This window comes from Suricata suricatta, chromosome 5 (assembly GCF_006229205.1).
Source record: "Suricata suricatta isolate VVHF042 chromosome 5, meerkat_22Aug2017_6uvM2_HiC, whole genome shotgun sequence".
NCBI classification, from domain to species: domain Eukaryota; kingdom Metazoa; phylum Chordata; class Mammalia; order Carnivora; family Herpestidae; genus Suricata; species Suricata suricatta.
The window spans coordinates 41,481,253-41,490,828 of record NC_043704.1 but is presented as its reverse complement, the minus strand read 5'-3'; the positions used below and the strand labels follow the sequence as shown (position 1 = coordinate 41,490,828).

At 33.0% G+C, this 9,576-nt stretch overlaps 1 long non-coding RNA gene across 1 annotated transcript; it reads right to left on the bottom strand.

Annotated features, from left to right (window-relative positions):
- Positions 1 to 368: 368 nt before the first annotated feature.
- Positions 369 to 4,016, bottom strand: LOC115291643. The gene is made up of 3 exons (XR_003908606.1): positions 3,903 to 4,016; positions 1,801 to 1,919; positions 369 to 495 (listed from the first exon to the last, which is right to left on the bottom strand). It is a non-coding gene; the product is annotated as an uncharacterized LOC115291643 (long non-coding RNA).
- Between the last annotated feature and the right edge of the window lie 5,560 nt (positions 4,017 to 9,576).

Here is a 9,576-nt window from a genome sequence, read left to right as displayed (position 1 = left end):
TACATCACATCTAAACACACGAAGGAGTGATGTCATATGTCTGTACTGCGCTCAATTTCATGATTTTTTTGTCAAGCCTCTGGCTTAGGAAACTGCTATAGGTCATGCACTCCACTAGAGGGCTCTGCAGAAGCGGCAGCCACCACAGCTGAAGATTCAGGTGTTGAGATCAGCTCATTGACAAAAGCACAGAGGTCTTCACAGGAATTAGCACAACTTTAATTTTAGGTTTAGTTTGATTAGGTTCCTGATTGGTAGTAATTAAGGAGGGTTATGGATGCCTATGTGTGAGTTTTTCTGATCATATAACATTCTGTTACTTACTATCTGGACCCTATGATGAATTCATCACCCTAAAGAACCAAGAAAACAAAGTATCACATTTAATTTCTGCTCCAAATACATCCACTCTATCTACACTAAAAGATGCTGAGACAACTTCTTCTTCTTCTTCCTCTTCTTCTTCGTCTTCGTCTTCGTCTTCGTCTTCTTCTTCTTCATGTTTATTTTGAGAGAGACAGACAGACAGAGTGTGAGTGGGGGAGGGACAGAGAGCAAGGGACACAGAATCCAAAAAATCCAAAACAGGCTCAAGGCTCTGAGCTGTCAGTACAGAGCCTCATGCAGGGCTCATACTTGTGAACCGTGAAATCATGACCTGAGCCAGAGTCAGTTGCTTAACCGACTGAGCCATCCTGGTGCCCCAACGCAATTTCTTCTTTACCATTCTCTTTTCTATGCAGTTACCTCATTAAATTTCTCCATTAAAGTGGATAATGAAGATGCATGTATGTAAAATATATAACATATTAGAGGCGTTTTCTGCAAAATATATGCGTTAGTAAATTTTACTGAAAAAAACTAAGGGAATATGATAAAACTGACAATGAAACAGGATCCCCCAAATGGATAGTCACATGTATGGTGCATATGATGGACAGAAGACACGGGTTCATCTGTAGTATTTATGGTAAAGGTATTACAGAGAGCAAGGACTATAGCAAACACTAAATAATTTGTTTTTAGCACTTTAAATGTAAAGGCTTACATCTTCAAGAACAGACCAAAATAAAAATGTATATAAGAACACATGTCCAAATACTTTTTGGGCAACAATATACCTGATGTTTCTGTGGATTGTGTCTAGCTCCCAACAGTAAAAGTGACTCACCTCATCATGATTTTCAAGAGAGACATTATATACTCTGTGAAGAACTATAGAAAATTATTTATTTATATTTTTTTCTAAGGTTTATTTATTTATTTTGAGAGAGAGAAGGAAAGCGTGCATGCTCCTGCACAGGCGTGGTTGGGAGAGGGGAAGAGGGAGGGACAGAGAGAATCCCAAGCAAGCTTCACATTGCCAGCATAGAGACCTCCTCGGGGCTCAAACTCACGGAGTGTGAGATCATGATCTGAACTAAAACTCAAGAGTCAGAGGCTTAACTGACTGAGCCACCCAGCTCAGTGAGAATGAGCTTTTCCACTAGAGGAGAACATGCCTAACTTAGAAATATGAATTTCTTTTCTATCTTTACTGTAAAAACTTGGTTGTCTATTTTCAATAAGCTTCAGAGTGAAAGTTTGTACAATTTTAACAATATTTAACAGTGTCCTTGTTTCACCATCTTCTAGCTTAGAACTATATTTGATGGGTTGGTAGAGACGCTTCATTGATGAACTGATACACCAAACCTAAGAAATACCAAACTATATTATGACAAGCCTGATGAAATCCAGAATACTACATTGTTAGAAATAAAATGATGTCTATGAATGCTAAGTAGTCTATAGACCCACCTGTAACTAGTATTTGAGACTGCCAAAAGATGAGTTCATCCAAAACACGATGTAATTAGCAAATAAAATTCCAGGAGAGCAAAGATTTTCATGTTTGTTCACTGCTGTCTTCCCAACATCTAAAACAGTACTGGCACATTTAGATCCACAATCGATATTTTTTGAATGAATGAAAATATAATTCACATTCATGCAATATACTTAAAGTTTTATTTTTTTTATTGTTCTGCTTTGTCCTTTTTTTGGATTAATTTTATGTCAGACGTCAACATTTCACCTAGTCACTTGATTTGTTAATTTCCCTTTTCAAATAGTTTAACATAGCCCAGAAATGAAGGCAGAAGTTACTCACATAGCAGTGAATTAGTAAGACTTAGTCTATTATATTTGAATAAATTAATAAGTTTGCATTTTTGATATAAAATTAGACTAGCAATCGTATACCCCCATCCCATTAAAAATATAAACAACTGGATTGATGAGACAATATTAAAGAGTATTTAATTGAACCTTTGAACCTAGAGAGAGAGATCCAGAAATATTATTCTTGAGGCAACCAATAAATGAACAGCAAAAACCTTTTTCTATATATTGATTGAATTTATGTTAACTTATTTACTACCATTGTGTAATAAATTGATTTTATACAGAGCAATTTAAAGAATTATGGAATCAAGACAAAATTACATTTTAACAAGACAGTACAGATATTTCAATCTATACAATTATTCTCTTTATCTTTAATTTTAAAAATTAAAAATTCTCAAAATATAATGTTTTATTTTGTGGGTTTCCCCCAAAATAAGAAGGGGGTTCTTATAGTAAACTTCTGACAAATTCAACCACACAGTCAAAGACCTCCAGGCCTCATATTTGCATAAATAATAAGAAAATAGCTATTAAGTATGGATATTTGAAAAGACTGCTGGAGAAATCAATTATTATTATCCAGTCAAAGTTCAAGTTTTAGACTTCCTCAAAAAAGCCATTTAGTGTCCATAAAATTTAGTTTATATTTTAAATGAATTGTACGACATGTAAGTGATCTTCATTTTAGAGGCATCAATACTTAGCAAAGTAGCAATATTTTTCTTTATTTTCTATGTAAAGGAATAGAATGTGAGGAATAGAATAAAGGTAGTATATGATTTCAAAAGAGGGCCTGATGGGCAGCTGTGAGATTTAAAGGTTTTATTTGTCCTCAGGTCAAGCATATTAGAGAAAAAGACAATGCCCCTGAAATCCACTTATGTTTTCTACACATCGTTCAGCTGATGTCTAGTATACAGTCTTTCATATGTTTAGTTTATTTTCCTCATCAATATACAACCAGCTGAATATCCCTATGTAGCCACTTACATTTTTTTATCAGTCTTAAGACTATAAGGAAAGAACCTAGAGAAAAATTTCAATGCAGAGATTAAAAAAAACAAACAAACCTAGCCTCTTCCTCTTTGTTTCAATATTTAGTTATTCAAGAATTTAAGAATAAACAGAATTAGCTTTGGGTGGAGAAAATCTTCCTAGTAGGGTGAAAAACAGAAGTGAGCCTGTTTAACGTAGTTTCTGAGAGAGGTTATTATTCCAACTTGGAAAAAAATTAGTATTTCCTTGGATGCTTCTTTGCTTTATGGAGCATTGAAGTCCTAGAATTAAGGCAGTGAATAATGTTTCAGTAAGACTTCCTAAACTGAGAAATTCTTCAAAGCAATCATAGACCGTAGAAATCTCGAAACATATTTCAGCAGGTTATATTGCAATAGGGTAAATAGAAAAATTATGAAAGGAAAAGAAAAAGGCAGATGTAAATTTCAGGTACAGAAAATTCATGATATCCCCTAAATCATTTTAACATCCAAAATATGCTCTAGTACATATTTTTGTTCAATAACACTCTAGAAAGCTGCAAGTTCTTGGAGAAATAGGGTAAGTATAATTTTAAGTGACAGAAATAATGATTCAATCTACTTGATCAAGACACCACTTTCTTATGCTGTGTGTATGAGCACTTAATGCATATTTAGAAATTCCTACATGATCTCTTCTTGAGACCTTTTCAAGAGGTCTTCCTAAGGCCAGATTTTTCATCTGTACTTTCTTACACATCAATTGGCAAATCAGCTTGAATACTCGGAACAGAAGGCTAATAATGTTGTAGACCTTCATCTTACTGCTTGCTAATGAATGATTTCCAGGGGAAGGCCGGACTGGTAATTAAGCAATGATAGGCAGCAGCTGGAACAAGAAGTGAAGATGAGAGTAAATGATCAAGCTCAGGACATACGGAAGGCATGAACTCTAAAGCTAATTCAATAACAGGCCACAATTAAAGATCAATAGGTGCAGTTTATTTGTAATTTATATGGAGTCATTTTTCCCTAACTCTTAGTGATCCTATATTTTTCTTCTGTGCAAATAAAAATGACAAGTGAAGTAAAATGAAAGTAAAAAGCAAGAACTTTATAAACTTGAAAGAACACAGACACAGGCTCATCCCCCCCTTGGATGGTTATAACCACCTATTTTAGTGGTTTTAACTTAAGCTATTTTCCTAAAAACAGTAATTTGATTAAGGAGAACAACATTTTTCTTCATGAGTTTTATAATTCCAGAAATTAAGTCTTTTAAAATTTAAAGGTAAAAAGTACAAACTGAAGGTAGATGTTAAGAATATGTTGATTAAACGTATGTATTTGCCATTTGAAATTATATTATTAATGTATATTTTAGTGAGCTTTTAAAAACAGCAAATTGGATCAAAAATATATAATATGAAATATATTAATTTAGAAAATTGATAGTGTATCCGTAGTTTGGGGGAGAGAACCAGCATGTCAAATATACTTCTCCAGACATATTTCTACAAGAAAATAGAGAGCTAGGATTTTCCTAGGCAAAAACATCCCCAGGAAAACTGTGTAATTGAAATATTCTACTTCACAATTTCCGTGAAAGGACCCATAAGTGGCAATTTCAACATTTCAGCTAAGTCTCACTTCAACTAGAGAAAAAAAATGAATAACAAAAAATGTTAGAACACGTATCTTGGAATTAAATATCCAGGACCACCTACTATATAAATACATATATAATAACTATAACTACTAGCTAAAATAATTTGTCTCCTACCAATAGCAACATTTAATTTCAGCCTCTTGGCTATAATCAAAAATTCACTGCAATGTCAGAAATGGAGTTCATCAGCTACCACTTATCTACAGAGTCCCACTGTTTACAAAAGATATCTAAAATATTGTGAAAACATTGACACTTTATTTAGTAGGAGAAAGAGAAAATTCTTGTCACTAATCAGAACCTACAAGTTCACTCTACCCAGGGTAAACAGGTTAATTTCATACAGTGACATGAACTCCAAGGAGATTTAAGATCAACATGTTTGTCTAAGGAACAGATGAGAACTGCTTGAATGTAGTGATTAAAATGCGGACTCTAAGATTGCGTCACTTAAAGCACATGTGAACATACACGAAACACTTTAGATTCTTTTATCAATAGTGGATATCAAGGAGAAATAATTATTTTTGTCATATTATGACTGTTATACCACTAGAAAAAAAGATTGAGAAATCTACAGGCTAAAATTAAAAAGGATTTTTTCCCCTCCATTACATTTTACAGATCCAATGTATTTGAGTATATTACTGTGGTTGTAGGAGTCAGGTTATATAGTTTAGATATGATTTTACAGAGGTACCAAAGTATTTAACTTGAATGAAGACTTTAGAAACAGGATTTCTTTTTGGATGTTAATATAAACCTCTAGTGATCCCATGAAAATATAATAATTTGATTTGTTTTCTTTAATCAGGAATTAATAGGTGAATAATGGTCAAAATATTTATACTCTCTCAAATTTTTGAGTGAATAAAAACACAAGTATTTACTTAAAATTAATGCAGTAATGGGCACCTGGGTGGTTCAGTCTGTTAAACTTCTGACTCTTGGCTTTGGCTCAGGTAATGGTCTCATGGTTTGTGGGTTCAAGCCCTGCATAGGGCTCTGTGCTGACAGTTCAGAGCCTGCTTGGGACTCTAACTCTCTTACTCTGTCTCTCTCTCTCTTTCTCTTTCTTCTCTCCCCCCACTTACTCTCTCTTTCAAATTAATAAAAAATAAATTATAATATAATAAAACAAAAACAGTAAGTTTCCAGAGATAAATAAAACCTATGATTTAATAGAAAGAGCCTGATTCTGAGTATTTGTCTCACTTCTGGCTAAACCTAGTGTGTAATCCCAAACAAGGGTCTTTGTTTTTTTACTGCCTTAATCTGCAAACCAAATTTTTCTGGCCTGTGATTTATAAGGTCATCTATACCTTTAACACTATAAAGCAAATCAAAGTAAAATTTCTTTTTAATGTACTACACGATTTTATTTAATTTCAACTAGACATTATATGTGGGTAAATGCTAACTGGAATGCCAAAATAAGTAATCTCAATAATAATGTATTTGCCTGAACTACCGGAGTATATCAGTATTATTGTGTATTTAGTCATTTTGTTTTTCTTGAAAACTACAGCTTCAAATACTATTAGATTAACAAGTGTTGTCTACATTACTGATTGGTTATCCTCTGCCCATCTGATTCCCAAGAAGCCAGGCAGGCAGCTCATTAGATGAGTCTCTTCAGGGAAACAAACAAACAAACAGAAAAACCAACCCTGACAAAGGTAAGTAATATTGAAAGGGACATAGAAATGCCCCAGGTTTTCACCCACCCTACTCCCTCTCTCATATCAACATGACTTAAAAGTCATATTTCAACAAAAGATGTTTTTCTTATATATAGAATGTTTGGAATTTACAAAATATGTGGGGAAAAACCTTATATCTGCAAGTTTTGTTTGATCTTTTGTATGTTTACATTTATATAGTTTTGAACTTCTAAATAAATCAAAATCCATCAGGCTATTCATTTTATACCAAGTTTGAACATGTTATTACCAACATTAAAATCATTTTCAGTTACATCAACATTGAGTCCTGTGACCATATACGTTGATGATTTATATTTTTCCTTTTATAAAATTGCCTTTATTTATTTATAATTTTCATTATGTATGTATTTCATTATTATATTATGTATAAATTTTATGAATTTATATTTTCATTATGTAAATGTATTTGAATTGGGGCCAGTACATGTACCTGTGAGACATGCCTACAAACACGATGTTGAATATTTCTATAATCCCCAAAACTGTTCTGTCTGTTCACAATCCATGCTGCCTTTGCTCAACCCCAGACAGCCATTGATCTACTCTTAATTACAATCCATTACTTTGTAGTTTCCAAAATTTTAATTGAATGAAGTCTTACAGTATGTACTATTTTGTGTCTGACTTTCTTCATCTTGGGAAATAAGTTTCAAATCATCTGTGTTGTTGTATGCATTAGTATCTGTTTCTTTGTGTTGCTGAAAATTATTACATTATAAGGATATAATTTTTTTAATGTTTGTTTATATTTGAGAGAGAGAGAGAGAGAAAGCGAGCCTGCTGGGGCATGCAGGTGAGGGAGGGGCAGAGAGAGACGGAGACACAGAATCTGAAGCAGGTCCCGGCTCTCAGCTGTCAGCACAGAGCCGGATGCAGGGCTCCAACCCACAAGAATCATGAGATCATGACCTGAGCTGAAGTGGGGACACTCAGCCTACTAAGCCACCCAGGTGCCCCAAGGATGTAATTTTTTTTAACCCATTTACCTCTCTATAGATATTTGGCTTTCTCCCAGTTTTTAGGTATTATAAATTAATCTATTATAGAAATTCAAATATAAACATTTTTGTGGGTATTTATTTTCATTTCTAATGGGTAAATACCTAGAAATGAAATGATTAGATCATAAGGTGCTTCTATTTTAAACATTTAAAGTAACTTTCTGATATCTCAACAGCAGTGTACATATGTTCCAGTTGTTGAAAATCCTTGTCCCTTTAGATTAGATTTTGACTTCACCATTCTAATGGTGAGTAGTGGTTTCTCACTGTGGATTTGGTTTCCACTTACCTGATGATTAATGTATCTTCTTGACATTATGCATCTTTTCATGTAATTGTCGAACATTTATTTTCTCTTGTAACACCCATTCAACTTTTTCACCTATTTTTAATTGTCTGCATTTTATTGAGTTATAAAGATTAACTATATTTTCTGAATAGAATTCTTCATAAAATAAATGTATTATGAATGTTGTCTCTTATTCTTTGGTTTACCATTTTGTTGTCTTAGTATTGTGCTTTAGAATATAAAAGTTTTCAGTTTTCATAAAGTCCAATTTATAATCTTTTTTTTTTTAGATATTATGTTTTTGTGTCCTAAGCAGGCTTTTGTCTACTTCAAAGTGACAAACTTTACTTCTATGGTTTTTTTCTACATATTTTGTAATTTTACTTTTCTATTTAGGTATTTGACTGATTTGGAGCTAATTTAGGTATGTGGTGTGTTAAATGTTCACTTTTTTCCCGTATGAATAGGCAGCCATTCTAGCACTATTTGTTCAAAGGCTTTCTTTACTCATTGAATTGTTTTGACATGTTTGTCAAAAACAGTATAGCTTATATGTGTAGATCTATTTTCAGGTTTTCTGTTGTTTCACTGATCTATATATATGCCTATCCTTTCACCAATACTACAGTATCTTGATTACTAGAGATTTAGATAAAGTCTTAAGATTAGATTGTCCTATATTTAGTACTCCTTTCTAAACATTGCTTTGTCTTTCCTAGGTAGTTTGCATTTAAATATACAATTTTGCATTAGACTTACCATTTCTGCAAAATAAAATTTCTAAGAATATGATTGAGATTACAATTAGTGAAGAATTGCTATCTTGAAAATATTGAGTCTTCTATATATGAACATTATATATTTTCATTTATTAATATCTTCTGTAATCTCTACTAGCGATGTTTCATAATTTTCGGGCTGGATACTTCGCACATCTTCTGTTAAATTTATTGCTGTGTTTTATGTGTTTTGAGGCTATTGCAGATTCCATTTCCAATTTTTTGCTTCCAGTGTGTAAATATATAATTAATCATTGTGTTGACCTTTATCTTGCAATGTTGATAAATTCACTTATTAGTTCTAGTGGTGTTATATATTCCTTAGGATTTTCTATGAAACAAGCTTGCCATGTCTGTACAGAAACAGTTTATCTCTTCCTTTTCAATCTTTATGTATTTATTTTTATCTTATTGCAATGACTGTGACCTTCAGCACAATATTGAAAATAAGATGATGAAAGCATCCATCCTTGTCTTCCTGATCTTGTAGGGGAAACATTTAGTATATCACTATACTGGTCAAAATACTCCAGAGAAACATAACCAGTAGAGTGTGTATGTGTATACACACACATGTGTATGTATATATATGTGTATATATGTATGTATACACACACTGTATGTATGTGTATATATGTATGGAACTTGCTGTGGGAATAAGAAGAGCCAATGTTGCAGATAAGGTCTGAAGGCAGTCTACTGGAGCATTCTCTCTTAATTAGAGGAGGCTGGTCTTTTTTGTTCTATTCAGGCCTTTGGCTGATTGGATAAGGCCCACCATGTCATAGAGAGCAAAGTGTTTTATTCAAAATCCCCCAATTTAAATGTTCATCTCATCCAAAAACACTCACATAAACACCCAGAATAATTTTTGACCAAATGTCTGGATACCCTGGGGCTCAGCCAAGTTGACACATAAATTAGTCATCAAAATCACCATTAATTATGGTGTTAGCTGGAGTTGT